Source organism: Pongo abelii, chromosome 9 (assembly GCF_028885655.2).
Source record: "Pongo abelii isolate AG06213 chromosome 9, NHGRI_mPonAbe1-v2.0_pri, whole genome shotgun sequence".
In the NCBI taxonomy this organism is placed as follows: Eukaryota; Metazoa; Chordata; class Mammalia; order Primates; family Hominidae; genus Pongo; species Pongo abelii.
The window spans coordinates 114815293-114837464 of NC_071994.2; the positions used below are offsets into that span (position 1 = coordinate 114815293).

At 39.4% G+C, this 22172-nt stretch overlaps 1 protein-coding gene across 2 annotated transcripts in view; it reads left to right on the forward strand.

The window, feature by feature from the left end:
• Positions 1-22172, forward strand: part of SIK2 (salt inducible kinase 2) — a 123246-nt gene that overhangs the window by 62376 nt on the left and 38698 nt on the right.

Here is a 22172-nt window from a genome sequence, read left to right on the forward strand (position 1 = left end):
TTAAATTAAATATCTCCCACAATCCTACAGTCTACTGAACTCTGCTTCTAAAATAGTGGACTTGGAGAATGGTTGAAATAAGAAAGGAATGGATCCAGATGCTGTAGGAATTTGGTAGGATTTGGTGATGTACCAGGGATACCATGGGGCAAGTGTAGACCAGGGATGGGATGGAATGATCATAGTAAGGCCAGAGTGGGTAGGAGATATTAGAATCAACATTTAGAAATGTCAGAAGTTCAAGACCAGCCTGGGCAACATGGCGAAACCCCATGTTTACCAAAAAAAAAAAAAAAAAAAAACACACACACTAGCCAGGTGTGGTGGTGTGTGCCTGCTGCAGTCCCAGCTACTGGGGTAGGAGGTGTGTGGGGGGGGTGCTTCTGAGGTTGGAGGAAAGTAGAGACAGTGAAACCCTGTCTCAACTAAACCTTGAGCCCAGGAGATCAAGGCTGCAGTGACCGTGATTGCACCACTGCACTCTAGCCAGGGTGACAGAGCAAGACCCTGTCTCAAAAAAAGAAAAAAAAAAAAGGAAAAGAAATATCGGGGCCGGGCGTGGTGGCTCACGCCTGTAATCCCATCACTTTGGGATGCCAAGGCGGGCAGATTGCCTGAGGTGGGGAGTTTGAGACCAGCCTAACCAACATGGAGAAACCCCATCTATACGAAAAATACAAAAAAGTTAGCGGGATGTGGTGGCGCATGCCTGTAATCCCAGCTACTCGGGAGGCTGAGGCAGGAGAATCACTTGAACCCAGGAGGCAGAGGTTGTGGTAAGCTGAGATTGTGCCGTTGCACTCCAGCCTGGGCAACAAAAGCAAAACTCCATCTCAGAAAAAAAAAAGAAAGAAAGAAAGAAAAAGAAAAAAAAAGAAAAGAAATATTGGAAAAGCACTAAATCTATGGTTCTGTTTTCCATGGACTTTGGTTCTCCATGCATTGCTCTCTAAGTTACTAGACCACCGTTAAGGGTCAGAACCTTGGAGAGTTCCAGGCAGTAGACGCTTTACAATGTGTGTGACTACTGCACTAGCATGAAATGGACAGGATGAAGCTAGTATAAATGATGCTGAAGCTTACCTCTCGTGTGCTTTCTGTTGATATCTCCAAGTTTAAAAGGCTGCCACCTCTACCTCCCTGCAACCTCAAGGAGATGTTGGTGCGCGAAATATTTCAGTCCATCTTGTGAAAAAGGCATAAAGTCAGCATGGTTACCGTAGGGTTTCTGTTAAATTGTGATGTTGTAGAGGGGTGTTGGAGTTCCTTTCAGGTTCTGTGCTTTCTCCTAAGGTCTTTTCTAAGGGTATGGTATTGCTTCTCTTTGTTATTTCCTGACCTGTTATAAAATTAATTGGAATCTTTGGTAGGATTGGAAGAGTGAGTTTGCCTAAATCTACCCTTGTTGTTTTCTGGTAAGTGCTTATATTTGTAACAGAAAGATAAAAAAAGATACTGTATGTTATACAGATAGTTTGTAAAAACTGAAGGTAAGTTTAGGCTGTTGCTGGCCATAACAGACTTTTGCAGTATAATTAAGTTAAGGCTATCTCTGCTTTTTACCACCTCTAATTTCAGTAATCTTGTTTTGTTTTGTGGCACTAAAATAAATCTGGACACTTAAATTTTCATTGTTATAATCTCTTTTTCTTCAGTTTTAGGAAAAATCATGGTTTTCACATCAGATTACTAAATTTCTGATGCTTTGATTAAAATTTCATCATACTGTTTTTAAAAATGTTTAACCATCTGCATTTATGATGTCATATCAGGCTAAAAATAGGAACTTGAGTGTAAATATTAGGAAACACCTAACTAGCAAATCCTGGGCATAATAGTAGCAGAGAGCAGAAAATTATATGAAAATAGAATTTTTTGCAGAGAAATAGTCGTGACATATTTACACTTTGTGTTACAGTTCCAAGATGTAGTCATTATCTTTATTTATTTATTTATTTATTTATTTATTTATTTATTTATTGAGACAGAGTCTTTTTCCGTCGCCCAGGCTGGAGTGCAGTGACACGATCTTGGCTCATCGCAACCTCCACCTCCCAGGTTCAAGCAATCCTCATGCCTCAGCCTCCTGAGTAGCTGGGATTACTGGCTAATTTTTGTATTTTTGGTAGAGATGGGGTTTTGACATGTTGGCCAGGCTGGTCTCAAACTGCTGACCTCAGGTGATCTACCCACCCTGGCCTCCCAAAGTGCTGGAAGACCATGCCCGGCCGTAGTCATTATCTTTTTATACTATTTGAGAGAACAGGAGCATTACAGTAAAATTCCTAAGTAGCCAACTGATTTGCAGTGCAAGAAATGAATACCGATCCTAAAAGGTGTGTGATGAAAAGGGAGTCTCCAGCATTACATTAGCATTTCAATTAGATTTTGGAGATGATTTAGCTATGGGTAACAACAATAGGGATTAGTGAGAGATATGTAAGATTTTTAAATGATATTGATCAATAGTTATTGTTGGTTTATCTTTTTTTTTTTTTTTTTTTTTGAGTCAGGGTCTCACTCTGTTGCCCAGGCTGGAGTGCAGTGGCACGATCTCAGCTCACTGCAACCTCCACCTTCTGGGCTCAAGCAATTCTCCTGCCTCACCCTCCCATGTAGTTGGGATTACAGGTGTGTGCCTACCAGATCCGGCTTATTTTTATATTTTTAGTAGAGTGAGGTTTCACCACGTTGGCCAGGCTGGTGTTGAATTCCTGACCTCAAGTGATCTGCCCATCTTGGCCTCCCAAAGTGCTGGGATTACAGGTGTGAGCCACCACACCAGGCCACTGCAACACATTTCTATGTAATGTTTAAGATCACTGGGGTAAGGCCATAGTTGTATGTCAGTGGTAGATCTTGTGGCATATAAATAAATTACATTGAATTTGAGAGAAAGAGAATAGATAACAATTAATTTGAGAATGACGTTTCAAGCTAATTTTTAGAATATAGAAAATGTAGATTTTTTTCTTTATTCTATTCAGCAAACATTAAGTGCATGTCCTACCCAGACAGGAGTCAGGAAAGGCTTTCTTAGTGAGATGATACTCTGAAATGAGTCTTGAAGGATGAGCAGGAATTCGTACAGTGAGGAGGGTGGAGATATTCAGAGGGAACAGTAAGGGCTGTATGTAGGAAGCTCCTCTCAGTATGGAATAACTAAAGTAAGGGGTGTGTGTGTGTGTGTGCACACGCGTGCATGTCCATCCACATGCACAAGGGAAAGAGAGATACTTCCGTGTAAATGCTTAAGGATTCATCACATTTTTGCAGCTTCATAGTATTCCATATAGTATGATTATATGCCATAATTTATTTAACCATTCCTCTATTGATAGACATTTGTTTTCTAGTTTGGGCTATTTCAAATAATGTTGCACTGAACAAACTTGCACATGTGTTCTTGCAAACTTGTGAATGTAATTCTGTGTCAAAGGTTAAGGTTTGGTTTTGGTGGTCACCATTGATAACTTTGAGTACACACCTTAGGTCTGAGCTATGACCAGTCACATTTCATTATATTTTATAATTTTTGAGTCCTCATCTATTTTGATTAAATTAGTCTTCAGTTTCCGGTCATATGGGAGCTTATTGTGCCATGGTAACAACTGGCTTTTAGTCCAAGTGACGTGGAAGCCATTGGAGGATTATTGGCAGAGGACTGCTATAACTGTTTCTAAAGATTGCTCTGGCTACTCTGTCAAGAATGGAAGACAGAGATGCAAAGATAAAAGGAAAACCAGTTAAGAAACTATTCTAATAGTTCAGGCAAGGGATAGTGGTGACTTGTACTAGAGGAGGATTGATGCAGTTCAAGAAAAATGATGGGATTCTGGACATGTCATAGTTAAGAGTTGAAAGGATTTGTTGATAGATTGGATGTGGAGAGAGGGCAGGGTGTGGAGATTAGCTCTAAGATTAGAGTGGCATCATAGATATCCATGTGGAGTTGGTGAGTAGACAGCTGATAGTTGAGGCTACACATCAGGGTGCCCAATACTTTATTAATGAATGAATAGCTGATAGATAATTCAAGAAGGAAATGTATAAAATGAAAGTTTTAAAGAGAACAAGAATTACAATTAACTCCTTTACTATGACTCACATGGTCCTTTTCTCTATGCTTCCAAGCAGATCACATTTTGACTAGAATACAACTAAACTGGTTAAGAGTTTGGACAGGGTGAGAGAGAGAGAGTGTGTGTGAGAGTGCTAGAGGAAATACATTTGTATGTGTATATTTATTTCTGTCAGAATCTAAGTGTCTATCTCTCAGAATCTAAGACTTGACGTCAGAAAAATTGTTGCTACTAGTCTATGTAGAGATATTACAACTTTATGGAATTGTGTTTAATTAAAATTATTATTTTAAAAACTTCTTCATTTTAACTTCCATATAAAATTAGAAATGTTTTCCCAAAATCAGGTGCATGCCTGTAGTCCCAGCTACTCTGGAGGTTAAGGCAGGAGAATCGCTTGAGCCCAGGAGTTCTAATCCAGCCTGGGCAACATAATGAGACCCCCCCATCTCTTTTAAAAAAGAAAAAAAAAAGAAAGAAAGTTTTCCCACACCAAAAAAATACTAATAGACTGGGTTGGAAAACTTGGTAAACAAGCAATTAGGTTGTTAATCCTTAGCTGTCTTCTGGCTATGGCAATTTACCCAGTATTTAGACTTTTTGGCCTTTAGACCCTGACTTGGTTTGCCTTTTGAATGCATCATTTCCTTAACCCCCTCCCATCCTCTCTGATCTTGGCTCCCTTTCTCGCTGGCCATAGTCTATCTTTCCAAACCCTGCTCCACATTTTCAGCTCCTAAAGTATCTTTTCTACCTTTTTTAAAACTTTTTTTATTGATACATAATAGATGTACATACTTTCAGGGTACATGTAATAATATATTCATATAATTTGTAAAGATCACATTTGTGTAATTGGGATATCTGTCACCTTAAATATTTGTCTTTTCTTTATGCTGAAAACATCCTATTATAATTATTCTCTTCCGACTATTTTGAACTATACATTGGATTATTGTAAATCATAGTCACCCCACTGATCTATCCAACACTAGGTCTCATTTCATCTCTCAAATGGTGGGTTTGTGCTCATTAATCAGCCTCTCTTCATCCCTCCTCCCTGCTGCCACTTTTGCGCCTTTAATCTATGTGTTATGGGGATGCCCATATTTGATAAAACTCTGTCCCATTCATGGCACAAGCTGCAACCTAATTATAGTAGTTTAAAATACTGTGAATGAAATATTTGTCATACATCTGCATGATTAAATTTTCTTCGTGAAACATAAAGCCAGAAACTCACTGCATGTGAGTTATAAATCCATGGTGGCACTGATAGCTTAATCCTGCATATTTCAAAGAATCAAATCCAAAGGGATTGACAGATCACTGGGTTTTTCCAGCTTGTCTGGTTAATAGACACCCTTATTTATATAAAAGTTTAATGGTCCACAAAATATTTGAATAGCACATGAGGTAATCTATTTGAACTGTTGGGAATATTAGTGCATGATGAACTTTAAAGTAGAGAAAGTTCAGAATTTCTGCAAGGCTTGAGCTCCTCTTGGATTTATGCAGTTCTAACAGGATACAATCAAAATTATAAAAGAATCATAATTTTTTCTTTTTTGATGGTTGGCAGAGCTAGCTAGGGCTTTATTTTGGAAAAAAATAATTGAACTGGTTTTTAGTTGGGGGCATGGGCAAGAGTGGGTACCCCAGGCAATAAACTCCTCCAAGGGGGCTGAAGGCTAGGGCTGAGCCTCAGGTGGGTCTCCTTTTCCTTATGCTCCCCTGCACAGCTGCCTCCCCGACAGGCTCTGGGACAGCCACAGAAGGGGGTAGGCAGGGAGGGGCTGCCATGGCTGTTCACTTGGACAGGACATCAGAGGACTCGGACACCAGCTTCCCATCATGGATCTTGATCTTCTTCACAATCAGGCCCCTGGAGGAGCTGGGGCAGCTGAAGGAGCCAGAACCCCCACCAGAACCAAAGCTAGAGCCCAGGCTGTAGTTGAGACCAGAGTTTGTGAGGCCCCTATAGGCCCAGCTCAGCCCACCTGAGTAGCCAGTGGTGGTCTTCCTATGGATACTCATATTCTGCATCCCAGACTCCAGCCAGCTCTCCTTGCCCTGCAGCAGCTTGCAGTAGGTAGTGATCTCGATGTCCAGGGCTAAATTGATGTTCATGAGCTCCTGGTACTCATGCAGCTCCCACACCATGTCCTGATTGGCCCATTGCAGGGCGGCCTCCAGCTCCACCAGTTTGGCATTGGCGTGCTTAATGGCCAGCTCCCCACATACTGCTCAGCATCTGATGGCAGCCTCCAGGGAAGCCCTCTGGTCTCTGAGGCCCTTAGCTGATGTTCTGGGTCATCTCTGAGATCTCTGTCTTTGTGCAATGCAAGTCATCCCAGTGCTTTCCAGATAGCTTCTGCAGCTCCTCATACTTGATCTGGTACATGCTCTCAGCCTTGGCCTGGCTGTGATTGGAGATGTCCTCATACTGAGCACAGACCTTGGTGATGATGCTGTCCATGTCCAGGGAGCAGCTGTTGTCCACGGACAGAACAACAGATGTGTCCAAGATCTGGGACAGCAGCTCCTGGATCTCCTTCATACAGCTGCTTGAGGAAGTTGATCTCATCAGTCAACCCTTCCAGGCGAGACTCCAGCTCTGCTTTGTTCATGTAAGCTTCATCCACATCCTTCTTGATGAAGACAAATTCGTTTTCCTTCTCTGTATGCTTGTTGATCTCATCCTCCTACTTTTTCTTGAAGTCCTCAAGCTGCCCCTGTGTATCACCAAGCTCCACCTCCAGCTTCAGCTTCTCTGACCCAGAGTGTCCAGCTGACACCGAAGGGTGTTGATGTGGCTCTCGAACATCTCATCCATGTTGCTCCCAGCCATCTTCTGCTGCTGCAGGAGGCTCCACTTGGTCTCAAGTGCCTTGTTCTGCTGCTCCAGGAACCACAACTTGTTGATGAAGGAGGCAAACTTCTTGTCAAGGGTCTTGATCTGCTCCTTCTCCTGGTTACACACGGCCTGGATGTTGGGGTCCACTTCCAGCTTAAAAGAGCTTAGCAGGCTCTGGTTTACCATAATGGCTGTGATGCCCCCCCATACCACTGGCCCCAGCATAGCCTCCACTCAGACCTATGCTGGCACTTAGGCCACCCCAGAAGCTGCTGCTGCTGCCCACCAGGAGAAGCTCAAGGAGCTGATGCAGGCACCAGGCCTGCTCATGGAGGAGCAGCTGCTGAAGGCCCAGGGGCCAGAGGTGGACACCTTGTAGGACTTCTGGGTCACCCTGATGGACACAGTGGAGGCAGGAGTGGCCAAACCAGACAGAGATTTGAGAAGGAGCAGAGAAGCTACTTCTAGATTATAATTTACTTTTGATTAACAACCTCATAATAGTTGGATCGTTAAATAGTGATTAGATTAAGCATGTCTTAATTCCTAGAAAGCAAAATGAATTTACTATTAAATTAATTTTTTTTTCCTTCCGCTGGAAGAGGAAGGAAGATGGTGGAAAAGATTGATTAGAAAGGTAGGTCAGAGACTATCAAGAAGCTGCTGACTAAACACCTACAAGGTAGTCAGAAAACTCTTGCTCTGAAATCTGTAGAAACAACACCTTCAAGAGGATACAAGGACTTTTAATGTCTTTCAAGTCCTAGAACGATGTTTTAACTTTGGTAGGTCCAGACCTTTGAGCGAAGGATGCAGAGTAAGACACTTTCTAAACTCTCTTGATTCGACCACTATTCATTTAAAATCTGGCTTTAACAAAACTTAAGGTTAGTGAGAAAGGTACCAAACTGTATTTTTGAGTACTATATTTTAAACTTGCCTTTATTTTAAACTTTGTGCATCAGCATTACATGGCGTGTTTGGTTTCCCTACGAGTAATGATTGGAAACCCATGCTAATCTCTTAACTGGTTAACTACACTTGTGGTTCAAGACTAACCACTTAAACCACCTGGAGACATCATTAAATGTAAATATTGAATCTGCAAACCCAACTCTATGAAGTCATGTCTTTTTGCTGAATATGAATCTTTTAAAGGCCACAGAAGAAAACCTTGCTCAAGACTACCTGTTCCTCTGTTAGTCAGAGTCATTATCACTAAGTTCTTAGAACTAGCAAGTTTTAGAAGCATTGTCAGTTTCTTTTGCTGTTGTTGAAAGAAACATTTATTAAATAGCTACATGGTCACAAGGTTTGATATCCATTCTGTCATTTGATTGTATTTCTGCAACTCTGAGTACTCCTGTTTTGGCACATTACTGCTAGCTTTGTGAGATGTCAGGTCTTGTTTTCTGAAACTACCATAGGTGGAGATCCAGGCTCTCCTGCCTGTGTTAGATCCCTGAATACTGCCCAAACTGGAGCCGTTTACCTTTGACTTTCCTGTGGGCCTCTTGGATTTGTTCTGTTCTGGCTTCTAGCAATCAGATATTTTCTACTTAGGATGTTGTCCTTTCAGCCTCACTGCTGAATGAGAAGCAATTTCAGGGCTGCCATTCCATGTATCTAACTTCTCTCCAGTCCTAAAACAAGTGCCCTCAGAATTTTTGTACTAGAAATTATAGGGTAAGAGATTAGATAAAAATAAGCCAAAAGAATATTTGAAGTCACATTTTTATATAAAACTGATAAACTTTGAAGTATTAATGTTGAATTAAAAAGCATCCTTAGAGAGGCTGGGCGCGGTGGTTCACGCCTGTAATCCTAGCATTTGGGAGGCCAAGGCAGGTGGATCACCTGAGGTCAGGAGTTCGAGACAAGCCTGGCCAACATTGTGGAACCCCATCTCTACTAAAAATACAAAAATTAGCCAGGCGTGGTGGCACGCGCCTGTAATCCCAGCTACTCGGGAGGCTGAGGCAGGAGAATCACTTGAACCCGTGAGACGGAGGTTGCAGTGAGCTGAGATCGCACCACTGCACTCTAAACTGAGCGACAGAGCGAGACTCCATTTAAAAAAAAAAAAAAAAGAAAAGAAAAGAAAAAAAAAAAAGCTTACAGGTTATGTAGTTATATTTAGAAACAGGCCTACAAAGACTGAGTGATGGCCCAGGAGCTGAGAACAGAGCCCAGTGTTTTTAACGTTAGTCCATGTTGTTGTGGAGCTATCGTCTTTCTTTTATTGTTCCCTTGATTTAGGAGTTAGCCATAACTAACCCCTCTGTCTCTTTTATCTCCCTATATTTCTGGTATTGGATCATATGATTCTTCAGAACCATGCCTACACAGTTGTCCCCCTTTCCCATTATTGAACTTGGAGATAGGAGGCAGTGGGTAAGTCTGGTGGGTGAACTGGCTTGGAAAAAGTGCTCAAGTGACTTCTTTCTGAGAGAAAACTTGAGACTAGTCTTTTCTACATCATCTTACTTAATGGGGCTAATAATTAATATAGTCCGCATGAATAGTTCCCAACCAAATGTTTTTCAAAGCCAATCAGGTTGGTCTTAATATCTAAAGATGTCATCCAGATGTGTAAAAATAATGCATGTATTATAGTTAAGGAACACAAAATACCACAATCGTAAATTGTGTAGTGAAAATGTTCAAAAGATGTCTTTGTACAATTGTGAGTTTTATAGCTGAGTAAACTTGTTTCCAATATTGGAAATTGTATACCAGTCATATTTCTACTGTGATAATTTTTTTTTTTTTGAGATGGAGTCTCGTTCTGTCACCCAGGCTGGAATGCAGTGGTGCAGTCTCGGCTCACTGCAACCTCCACCTCCCAGGTTCAAGCGATTCTCCTGCCTCAGCCTCCCAAGTAGCTGGGATCACAGGCGCGTGCCACTTCACCCAGCTAGTTTTTGTATTTTTAGTAGAGATGGGTTTTCACCATGTTAGCCAGGCTGATCTTGAACTCCTGACCTCAGGTGATCCAACCACCTCAGCCTCCCAAAGTGCTGGGACTACAGGTGTGAGCCACCTGTAACAGACAGCCTCTAAAATTTAGTGGCTTACATCAACAGATATTCTTTGTCTATGAGTCATTTAGGGTGACTCCATTTCAGGCTATATAATTGGGTTCAGATCTACTCCTCATGTCTCTCATTCTACATATGCTTTTCTCGTGGTAGATGATAGAAACATAGGAGATGAAATCAAACCACACACATTCTCCATGACCAAAACCAGAAGCAACAAGGCAGGGATATGCACCACCTGTTGTACTGGGAGGCATTGCAAAGTCATGTGACAAAGGGTATGGATAAATCTCTTACAGGCAGGGAGTGAAGAAATGGGAAAAGCAATGTACTACAGCAGTATTTCAACCCTGTCAATTCATCACTGAATTCTCCATCCTCTTTGATTTCTAGGTGAGCAGATAGTTTTGGTTTTTGCAGCTGGCCCTTCCCTTTCCTTGTTTTCTTTCTTTTCTCTGACAAGTGACTTCACGATGTCATTATTACTTACTGTGTAGGACCTCAGTAAACACATCACACTCAAGCCACTAGCTAATAAACTAGGGCTTGACTTTTCATGAACTTGTTTTCCCAAGAACTTTGATTTACTAGTTAGCTAACTGTATTGAAAAAGCTTCATTGAAAAATTGTTCCTGCTCAGCACAGCTTAATCTATATTCTTGGGTTCCCAGTGCCAATTTTTTTCTTTCTTCCAATTTTTATGTTAGGTTCAAGCGAGTACCTGTGCAGGTTTGTTACACGGGTAAATTGTATGTTCCTGGGGTTTGGATGTACAAATTATTTTGTCAGTCAGCTAGTAAGCATGTACCCGTTAGGCCATCTTTCAACCCTCACCGTCGTCCCACCCCCCACCCTCAAGTAGGCCCCATTGTCTTTCTTCCCTTCTTTGTGTCCCTGTGTACTCAGTGTTACTCAATGTTTAGCTCCTACTTAGAAGTGAGAACATGGCAGTTTTTGGTTTTCTGTTTCTTCTCTAATTCACTTAGGATAATGGTTTCCAGCTGCATCCATGTTGCTGCAAAGGATAGTATTTCCTCCTTTTTATGGCTGTGTAGTATTCCATCATGTATATGTATTATGTTGTCTTTATCCAAACCACCATTTATGGGCGTCTAGGTTGATTCCACACTTCTGCTATTGTGATTAGTGTGTAATGAACATACACATGCATATGTCTTTCTGGTAGAATGATTTACATTCCTTTGGGAATATACCCAGTCATGGGATTGCTGGGCTGAACAGTAATTCTGTTTTACCTTCTTTGAGAAATCTCCAAACTGCTTCCCACCGCAGCTGAACTAGTTTTTATTCCCACCAGCAGTATATAAGCATTCCCATTTCTCCACAACCTTGCCAGCATCTCTTCTTTATGGACTTTCTAATAACAACCACTCTGACTGTTGTGAGATGGTCTCTCCATTGTGGTTTTGATTTGCATTTCTCTAAGTAGTGATGTTGAGCACATTTCTGAATGAACCATCCAGCTTGGCTTCATTGTTTTTTATTCTTTCACCTGAAGAACTCAAAGAAAGAAGTACAATAGATATATTTGCCCTTTGATTTATGAATGAATGATGATGTCTTAGATCTCAAATATTTGCTAAAAATGTAGATATCTTTAGAGTACTTCTATACAGAAACCAAAATATTAAAATTAACAAATCTGCTTCCTTCATCAGTATCTTATTCTCCAAGTTTGACATTTGAATCCTAATTCCTAAAAATTGAGTGTTTTGGTAAATCATAGTCTGTTCTTTAGACTACATTTCTTTCCTTCTTAAGAAATAATTGCATATCAATATAGCTATCTGGATGTATTTATCTGTGTAAAGAATGTGTTAGAAGTGTGACCAGATTGCATTTATAAATATTATTATAACACTACCATAAATAGAGTAAATAGCACACAATATCAGTAGTTCAGCTTAGAGTGACTCATTTGTCAGTCCAGTCATAGTCATCACTTAGAAATAATTCACAACAGACTTTGAGGTCCTGGAGAGATGATAAAAATAGGTGGGATGAAAGTACCTATTTGGGGAATTGTCTGGAATGTTTAATACCATCCAGATGACATCATCATAACCTGGTAGTATTAAATGTGACTCTGGCACTTTCCCAGGCTATTCATTTTTTTTTTAATTATTGCCTAAAAAAACAGCTCTGGGACAGTTAATGAAATGTTACTACATATATTGAAATCAGTAAGAAAACCCAGCTATTGTTCTGGAATTACATTAAGAGAGTTCTGATGTTTCAGACAGTATCTCATCTTGTCTGTAAGCCAGTATTGCCTCATGACATCTCTTCTATTATTGTCTTGAAGTACTGATTAAAGTTGTTTTTTGTTTTTTGTTTTTTTTTGAGATGGAGTCTTACTCTGCCACCCAGGCTGGAGTGCAGTGGCGTGGTCTCAGCTCACTGCAACCTTCGCCTCCCGGGTTCATGCGATTCTCCTACTTCTGCCTCCTGAGTAGCTGAGATTACAGGCGTGTGCCACCATGCCCAGCTAATTTTTTTTTTTTTTTTTTTTTTTTTGGTATTTTTGGTAGAGACAGGGTTTCGCCAGGCTAGTCTCGAACTCCTGACCTCAGGTGATCTGCCCACCTCAGCCTCCCAAAGTGCTGGGATTACAGGCTTGAGCCACCACACCCGGCCTAAAGTTTTTATTATTTAATCTTCTTTTGTTATATGTACTTGTTTGCATTGGGGACTGAATTTTATTTCCTTGTGGTTCCCACATTAGCATTTAGGACCATTGTCATAGAGGTGCTTAAATTTTTTGTTTTAATTTTTGCTTAATGGGACTGTACAGATTATTAACCTGAGTTCACAGTTTCAGATTATTTTTCAGTGCTTTTTACAAATGTAAATTAGATCAAGTCTCTCATCTACTTAAAGCCCTTAAGTGGCTATCAATATTTTAAGATACAGACCCCCTTGTTAGGCCTAGAAATCCTTGCTTAGTTTGACTTTCACTTCTTCAGTTTCATCATACGCCTTCCTCTTTCCCTGTTCTTTATGCGTTAGCCTCATTGGTCTCCTTTCAGTTTTGTGAACGTGCTGCACCTTTTTTTAGAATGCTTTTCTCCCAGTTGAAATAGTACCTTCAAAAAGAAGCCTTTCATGATCACCCTGTCTACAGTGGCCTCACCCAGATACTTTTCAGTTGATCATCCCTGTACCTCTAGCATTTATTGCCCCCTGAAATTGTAATGTTTGTCTGCTTATTCATTGTCTTTTTCTCCACTCAAATAGAAGTTTCATGAGGCCAAAGTGCCAAGCATCATGAGAGACACAAATAAGTGACTCAAATATTTGTCAAACAGAGTTTATTCTTCAAACTCAAGTAGTGTAACTTTCTTTCTTAATTTGATTCCATGAGGAAGAAAGCACTGTGCTTTGAGATTGACCTGAAAAAAAGTCAGGACAGTTAAGGGCCATGAGTCCTGTGCTACTATGCTCATCACTCTTATGTAATTGATTTTATTCTCATTGACTGAGATATTTAGGGTGCTTTTTAAGATCTTTACATATATATGGAAACTGGCAAAAAAAATTATGGTTTTCTGTACATGTTTATCAGCCTTGATTTGCCCTATTAAATATTTCAGAGTTAGAATTATAAATTTCTTACTAATGCACATTTTATGTTGTAAGTACTAGGCTCTTATTTGATGCTGCAGACAGCATGATATTCTTACGTGACAGGATAAAGAAATTGTTATGTATGGGCAGAAGCCAGTAGGCTAGATGTGGAATAAAACCCCCTTTAAGGGTTCTTTGCCATCAAGTGCCAGTTCATGTGCAGAGCAATTTAAGGTATGACTCTCCCAGCAAAAACACAATTTGGGGTTTTTTACTGAGAAATCAGAGTAACCCAAGGCCTGAATAACTTGCCCAACATGACACAGCAGTGAAGAATAGAGCCTCGGTTCAAAATCAGGCTTGTCTGACTCTAGAATTTATTCCTACTACATTTTGAAATCTTCCTAAGTAGAAAGAAATCTAGAAATGTATTTTATTTATGTGTTTTATTAAAGATGTGGAAAATGTTTGAAGTCATCTGTTCATTTGATATCTGTTACTGTCATCATATATTACAATCTAGTAGCTTCTATGCGGGGATTATAAATAATTTTAGAAAAGTTTGACTATATTTGCTTTTAATTAAACCAGAAAGTTGAACATATAGTCATGAAAGTCAATTGTAAATAACCTTGAAAACTTTCAACTATGTAACTAAAAATTCTCAGAAGACCATGGTTTGCTTCAGTAGTTGCACATAGCTTGAAGAACTGATTCAGAATCTAACAGATGCGAACAGCCTAATGTAGGGAAATTGCTGAAAGCACAATTAAATTGCCAGAGTATACCACAAGCAACAATTTCCTTAATTTTTGTCGAACACACAATTTGAAATGATTATATGCTTACAAAAACAAACAGAAAAGCAAAGTGTTTTACAATCTGTAGTTTTATATTCATAAATATATCTCAAGGTTAAAAGTTTAATATTATAAATAGTATTATAACCTAATATTTAAAATTAGGGTAACCCACGTTATCCTAATTAATACAGAATCAGACACCTAATCCATTTTCTGCTAGTGTTCACATGTCAGGTGGTACATGTATCAATGTGCTAAAAACAGTTCAAATTATTTCATCCAGTGGGACTTCCTTTCTCTGTAATATTCCAAGAGTGATTGGCAAGAACCAGCACAAGCTGAGCTGTCAAGATTGAAGTCTTGATCTACAATAAAAAGGGTTTTTTTGGCCGGGCACGGTGGCTCACGCCTGTAATCCCAGCACTTTGGGAGGCCGAGGTGGGCGGATCACGAGGTCAGGAGTTCAAGACCAGCCTGGCCAACATGGTGAAACCCCATCTCTACTAAAAATACAAAAATTAGCTGGGCATGGTGGCAGGAACCTGTAATCCCAGCTACTTGGGAGGCTGAGGTAGGAGAATCATTTGAACCCGGGAGGCAGAGGTTGCAGTGAGCCGAGATCGCACCATTGCACTCCAGCCTGGGTGACAGGGCGAGACTCCATCTCAAAAAAAAAAAGCAGTGGGGGGGGTTTCATAGTAACATTTTTATACTGATTAGAAGAAAAAACTGTTAGAGGAAAAGATGAGTATAGATTTAGATGTGAGGATTGAAAATAATAGCTCTTCAAAATATTTTAAAGAGAGCAAATTAGCCAGTTTTGATTACCTTATTGGAGCTTCATCGTTCATAGTGGTCATATTCCTGAAAACACTGTTTCTCTTCAAATTCAGTAACTACAATTGTGAAGTCTGCAGATTTGTGGGTTAGGAACCTCTTGCCAGGATTTAATTGAGTTTTTTTTAAAAAAAAAAGATTCTTTAAGCATAAAATATTTAATTGGCATCAACCTTTTTACTTTACTCCAAAATTACAAATTGATGAAATTACAAATTAAATCCTTTTAACATAATATTAAATATTTAATTCCATAAATTATTAATCTTTTGTGCTATTATTCAGCTCCATCTTTGAGGAATGCTAGTAATTTCTGACTGAAGAACATGAGGCTTAAAGATAGTCATGCAAAGATTCTCACACCCCTGAGACTTGAGGGAACTCAGCTGTCTGGGTTTCCTCCACTTCTTTGGTAAGATGCTGGGAAGGCTGCCTCTTATCCCTGGGGGAAGAGAAGGGATACCACTAAGCAGTGACGACGATGATGATAGCAACTAACATTTATTGAGCATTTATTATGTATCAGGCACTATGCTTATGAAATGTACTTATCTATAAGTGCAGACTGAAAGCACTGATTAATTATACTATATATAACTTTAATCTGTATAACTTGAAATCTGCTTGTTGGGGCATCAGCCTTCAGGGTTGATAGAAGATGACTCTTGAATTTTTGAGGTTGACTGTAAGATGATAGTTATAGTGACTTAGAAGGTGGTAATGAAGTTTATAAAAAGAAAGATGAGCTCTGTCTTGATAACATTGCAGTGGCAGAAAGAAAATCTGTATAAATATATAATTAGGTAGCTGTTGAAATGTCAAATGTCATTGGCAAATTTGGAGATTATTCTTATAAAAATTCTAAGGAATGAATGAAATCTCCCAGGGCTGAGTTTCTTAACCTGGTATTAAACCTAAGATTTTATAGACCTCCTTGAAATTATATACTAAATTGTATATGTGCATGTGTATGTATGTATCATTTTTATTAGACTTTCAGTAGGGTCTGTGAGCAGAAGCCCCAGGGCCAGAGTGTTAAGATATCTCTTGACTGGAGTAATGAAAGGCACCCTGAGACAGGCACTAAATGAGAAGATTATGAAAAAGAACCAACATCATTCAGCTAAGAATAAAGCAGATCAAAGGTTAGCCGCATGAAGGTGATAGTTTATTTTTTTTTAGAAATGATATTTCACTGTGTTGCTTATGCTGGTCCCAGACTCCTTTGTAGTCATTTATTATGGTGCTTGAATTGTGAAAGAAAAAAAAAGAAAAAAGAAAGCTGGGAAATAAACACACAAATCTTAATGGTCATCATTGGAAGTGGCTAGCGTGCCAACTCCTTACTTTGAAAATTGGTACTTAAAGAGGAAGAATTAAGCATTCATTCTTCCAACCTATTGAAGTTTTTTTCAGAATAATAACTCTAGTTGACAAGAAAAAATACTTCTCTACAGAAGAATTTCACCTAATAAATGTGGCAGGAATCAATTAAAAAAATCATAATTTTGCAACCCCTAATGAAATCATTGATTCATGTAACAGCCACTAATGAATACTAAAACTGTTAGTGCTGTGGTTCTCAAAGTCAGGCCCCTGTTCCAGCATCTTAAATATCACTTGGATACTTCTTTAAAAAATACGAAATCTCAGGCTCTTTCCAAAACCAACTATGTCAGAAACTCTAAGGGTAAGTCCCAGTAAGCTGCGTGTTAACAAGCCCTCTGAGGGTTCTGACAATCACTGGAGTTTGAGAACCATGCTATTAGGAGAAAGATCGATAAGAATCTTTAATTGAAGGATCAGGCTCTCACTCCCAGTACTTACTGACCAATCTTAACACTCCTAAAAGAAGAACCACATGTTATATTCCTCCTAGTAGAGGCACCTGTGATGTATTATTGCCACTCCCAAAAGATATTAAGCCTGAATCTATTCAGTCCTTTATAGAGACTATAGGAAATGGAAGAATAAGTTAAACAGTAATGTGAGGAAGCAAAGGACAAATCCAGAATGTAGGATGACCGACCCAGTTTCTTCATGTCAGTGGCATAGGAAAAAGGGGGAGGGTGAGAGTAAGGGTACTGTTCCAGCGTAAAAGGGCTCCAGAAACAAAATAAACAAATATAAAATGTTCATCTTGGTTTGTATCCTGATTCAAACAAGCCAACTATGGAGATTTGAATTCAGACTGGGTATTAGATGATAATAAGGAATTTTAATTATGTTAGGTTTGATAATGATATTGCACTTATGTAAGAAAATGTCATTTTTTAAGAGATACATAGAAAAGTATTTAGAATGAAACAAATTGATGTCAAAATTTGCTTTATGTTACGTTACGTGAGGAAAAAAAGGATAAATGAAACAAGTATGACAATGTTGATAACTCGAATTTGGGTGATTCATTATACTATTTAATATGATTTTATGTATATACAAAACTTTCATAATAGAAAATTTTAAAAGATATCTGTGAAATAATGTATTTATTAGGACATTTCTACCTATGCTAACCTTCATCACAGTGTATTGTAATTGCCTGTTTACCTTGCCTGTGCTAGTATTTCTCAAACTATCAAACTGTCAATATTGAGTTTAAATTAGCCAGTCTGTTGCAGACTATGATTTTTGTAAAATGGCAATAAAAAATAATGACCAGAAAAGCAAAACTGGAGGGGGTGTTGACATACAAAATATAACCTTAAAAGTTTTCATTATTAAAGTTAACAAACATAAAATTACATTTCACTTAACAATTAGAACCAACATAAACATAGGAAACAGGAATTTTCTAAAAACTGTATTTATGCATCAAAAATACATAAGCAGATATGAGAGCTATCTGGCTGTGACATCTGTCACCCCACTGATCTCCAGAGTTGATTTGGCTGATCTGGCTGGCTAGACGGCTGTCCCCTTCCTCCCTCACCCCGCCATGTGTGTCCCTCCAAAAGCTGCATGCTCGGTCGAAGAGGACAACCATCCCCAATAGAGGAGGACCGGTCTTTGGTCGAGGTTATATGAGTAGCTGCACTCCTCTGCCAGAACCTCCAAACAAGCTCTCAAGAATACACACATAAGCAGTTAGTATAGACAGTTGCTATTACACTCATAAGCTTGTTCTGTAATCATAAGGTTTTTATTATTTATTATTATTTATTTATTTATTTACTTATTTATTTTTGAGACAGAGTCTTGCTCTGTCGCCCAGGCTGGAATGCAGTGGCACGATCTTGGCTTACTGCAACCTCCACCTCCCAGGTTCAAGCGATTCTCCTGCCTCAGCCTCTCTAGTAGCTGGGATTACAAGTGCCTGCCACCATGCCTGACTAATTTTTGTATACTTAGTAGAGACAGGGTTTCGCCACGTTGGCCAGGCTGGTTTCGAACTCCTGACCTCAGGTGATCTGCCCACCTCAGCCTCCCAAAGTGCTGGGATTACCAGTGTGAGCTGCCACACCAGGCCATAAATAAGGTTTTTAATGTGAAACATGAATGTGCTTTTCATATGTTAGCTTCAAGACCATGTGCATTAACTTCAGCTTGGATTGTGTTCCTCGAAGGGGTTGATGTATGCCTAAACAAATTTTATTTGCAGCCACAGGTTTCTGGCTCACTTACTTCTATTACTGATTTCTCAGCAGATGTTACAGTTTTCAGGGATGCCTACACTGCAGAAATCATAAAGCATGGGGAAGATAATAGATACACTGGAATGCCTGCCGAGATTTTCACCTGAAGAGTGAAAGTGCCACTTCTCTAAATAGTTTGTCTCTGGAATTTAGACCATTTTTCTCACACTGTGTGTTATACATTTACTGATAGGTGATGATTCTGTCTTTACATGGTAACTTTAGATTCAGATATACCATGCCTTTGTTTTTCAGACAGTGCCCTTCCTGATGCCACGTTTCAAAGTTTTCTTTCCCCTTGCCTGTGGTACTCCCAATTTGGACTGATAGCTTCAAAAAACAATAACTATAGATTCCATTGTGCTTCGCGGGACTCATTTTGTAGTTTGGGGTCTCTTTCTATATATGTAAACTTCCACTTGTTCACATTAAATCTGTTAGATTTCTCTGTGTTGCCAAAATCTCAAAAATCTTTCCCACTAACCTCCATTGACTCAGCATTTTCTTCAGGAAAAAAAAAAAGTTGTCTATTTGGACAAGTCAGTCATTTGTCCATGAAAAAATGGTCTCATTTAGCGGTACAGCTTAAATAGCATTTTGTGTGGAATCTTAGGAAAGATATTATTAACTACTCAAAAGATATTCGCTTACAGAAAGCATATTGCATTCCCCTCAGTAGGTTATATTTGCCCAAAGGTCCATATTTATAGTGGACTTCCCAGCTCATCCAGTGTAGAAGTGAGCCTCTGGTTCGCTGTTATGCAGAGAAGGCACATTGTCTACTTGCCAGTTCTTAAACATAATCTGTCTCTGTTGGCAGTTTGGACATTTTGACTAAAAATTATGCATACTTGTTCTTAAGTGATCTTTTCTCCTTTAGAATTATGGATAGCTACTATGCAGGTTCTGCAACGGCAAGAGGAAGATGTAATGAGCTGACCATCTCAGTTTCTGATGCCAACCCATAAAAAAGAATAAAATGCCCACTTACATTTAAAGCCTGTAATATTTAGAATATGGCTAATAGCGAAGTACTAAGAATTATACATAGAATGCTTTGTGCTTAGTGCTAAGCATTGCAGAGTACAAAAGAGAATAATACAGTTCCTGTCTTCAGGAAGCTTAAATGAAGTTGTCTTTAATACTTCAAAACACTATGTGTTAGAGCAGCAGTCACCAACCTTTTAAATGGCACCAGGGACCAAATAAGTGGAGGACAATTTTTCCACAGACCCAGGTTGGGGAGGATGATTTGGGGATGAAACTGTTCTACCTCAGATCATCAGGCATTAGTTAGATTCTCAAAAGGAGCATGCAACCTAGATCCCTCTCATGTGCAGTTCACAATAGGGTTCGCATTCCTATGGCAGGGGGCCGGGTTCCTAACAGGCCATGGACCAATGCTGGTCTGTGACCCAGGGGTTGAGGACCCCTCTTTTAAAGTAAGGGCTGTGTGTATACACATGTGTGTGTACCTTGGGATATTTGTGATACACATGCAGATTATTACATACAGTGTGAGGCAGTGTATGATAAGTGACAAGGTGTTGAGAGAACAGGTTATTTCTGTTTGAAGTGAAGAGGGACTATTTAAGGTCAAGGTGGCATTTAATTAGAGTTTCAAAAGGATGGTTAGGGTCTGGTGTGATGGCTCACACCTGTAATCCCAGCACTTTGGGAGGCCAAGGCAGGAGGATTGCTTGAGTCCAGGAGTTTGAGACCAGCCTGAACAACATAGTGAGACCCCATCTCTACAAAAAATAAAATATTAATAATTAGCCAGATGTGGTGGCATGCATCTGTAGTCCCAGCTACTCAGGAGGCTGAGGTGGAAGGATTGATTGAGCCCAGGAGGTTGAGGTTGAAGTGAGCTATAATTGCACACCATACTGTACCCTGAGCAACAACAGAGTGAGGCCCTGACTAAAAAATAAGTAAACAAATAAAATAAAAGGATGGTTAGGATTTCAACAGGAGTCTAGTAAAGATGCTTAATATAATAAAAAATTATGTCAAATATTACAGCCCCAGATTGACTGTTCAGTCACCAGTTGTACAAATTCAGCAAGATTACTTAATCCCTCTGATTGTCAGCTTTCTCATCTATAAAATGGGAACTGAGTAATAGTTATCATAGAAGGTTTTAGGAAGATGAAATGAGACACTGTGATATAAACCTGCTTTGTAAAGTATAAAGTATTGTGTAAATATTAGTAAATTTTATAGTAGGTAGGCCAGGCATGGTGGCTTACACCTATAATCCCAGCACTTTGGGATGCCAAGGCGGGCAGATCACCTGAGGTCAGGAGTTTGAGACCAGCCTGGGCAACATGGTGAAACCCCGTCTCTACTACAAATATAAAAATTAGCCAGGCGTGGTGGTGTGCACCTGTAGTCCCAATTATTTGGGAGGCTGAGGCATGAGAATTGCTTGAACCTGAGGAGCAGAGGTTGCAGTGAGCCAAGATTACACCACTGCACTCCAGCCTAGGCGACAGACAAGACTATCGAAAAACTAAAGAAAAAAATATATAGTAAATATTGAGAAGGACATGAGCCAAAGGCAGGGAATTTAAAAACCAGTAAGCTAGTAAACACTAGAGCAGAAAATGTGTGCAGGTGACTGGGAATATTGAGTCACTCATACAGTTCCCTAGTTAGGACAATTACATTAAATTTAAAAGTCTTTCAAGATTTGTGTTGATCAAAAGGTAATTTCAGAGGACTTTCAGGTCTTTGGGTGAAATGTTAATGAGTGGTAATGTTTAGTTTTATTGAATTGATGTACATAGTTACATAGAATTAATTTCCAGGTAAGCTGCTTTAATAAAGATTATAACATTGCATAAAGATAGTATATCTTGCAAAATATATTTGTCTTATAGTTTAGAGAATATGGTTGTCATGACAATGTTTGGTTTAGAGCACAAGTCTGCATGTTCTTGGGTAGATGAGAATTCCTTCCAACAGCACAGGGCGTGAATTATTTAAGCTACTTCCAGGTATCACCATATCTCATGTTACAGGTGGTTTGTATAATAATTGCATGAAAACAGTGTTTCAGAAAAGATGTCTTCTGTGTGACAAGATGTCAGAGAATTCATTTATTTCCTCTGTTTTACATGAATTTTATTTTTTTAAAGTGTGAAATAATAAGCTTTTCAACAAATAGAGAGAGTACCTAGACATTAAAAAAATCATGTTGAGTTGTACCGTGAATATTATGCTGCTTGCTGCTGACTGGTCTTGGGCTGTCACCATTTATTTGGACTCCAGTGAAATATGATTAGAAATACTTCTCCAGGCCGGGCATGATGGCTCACACCTGT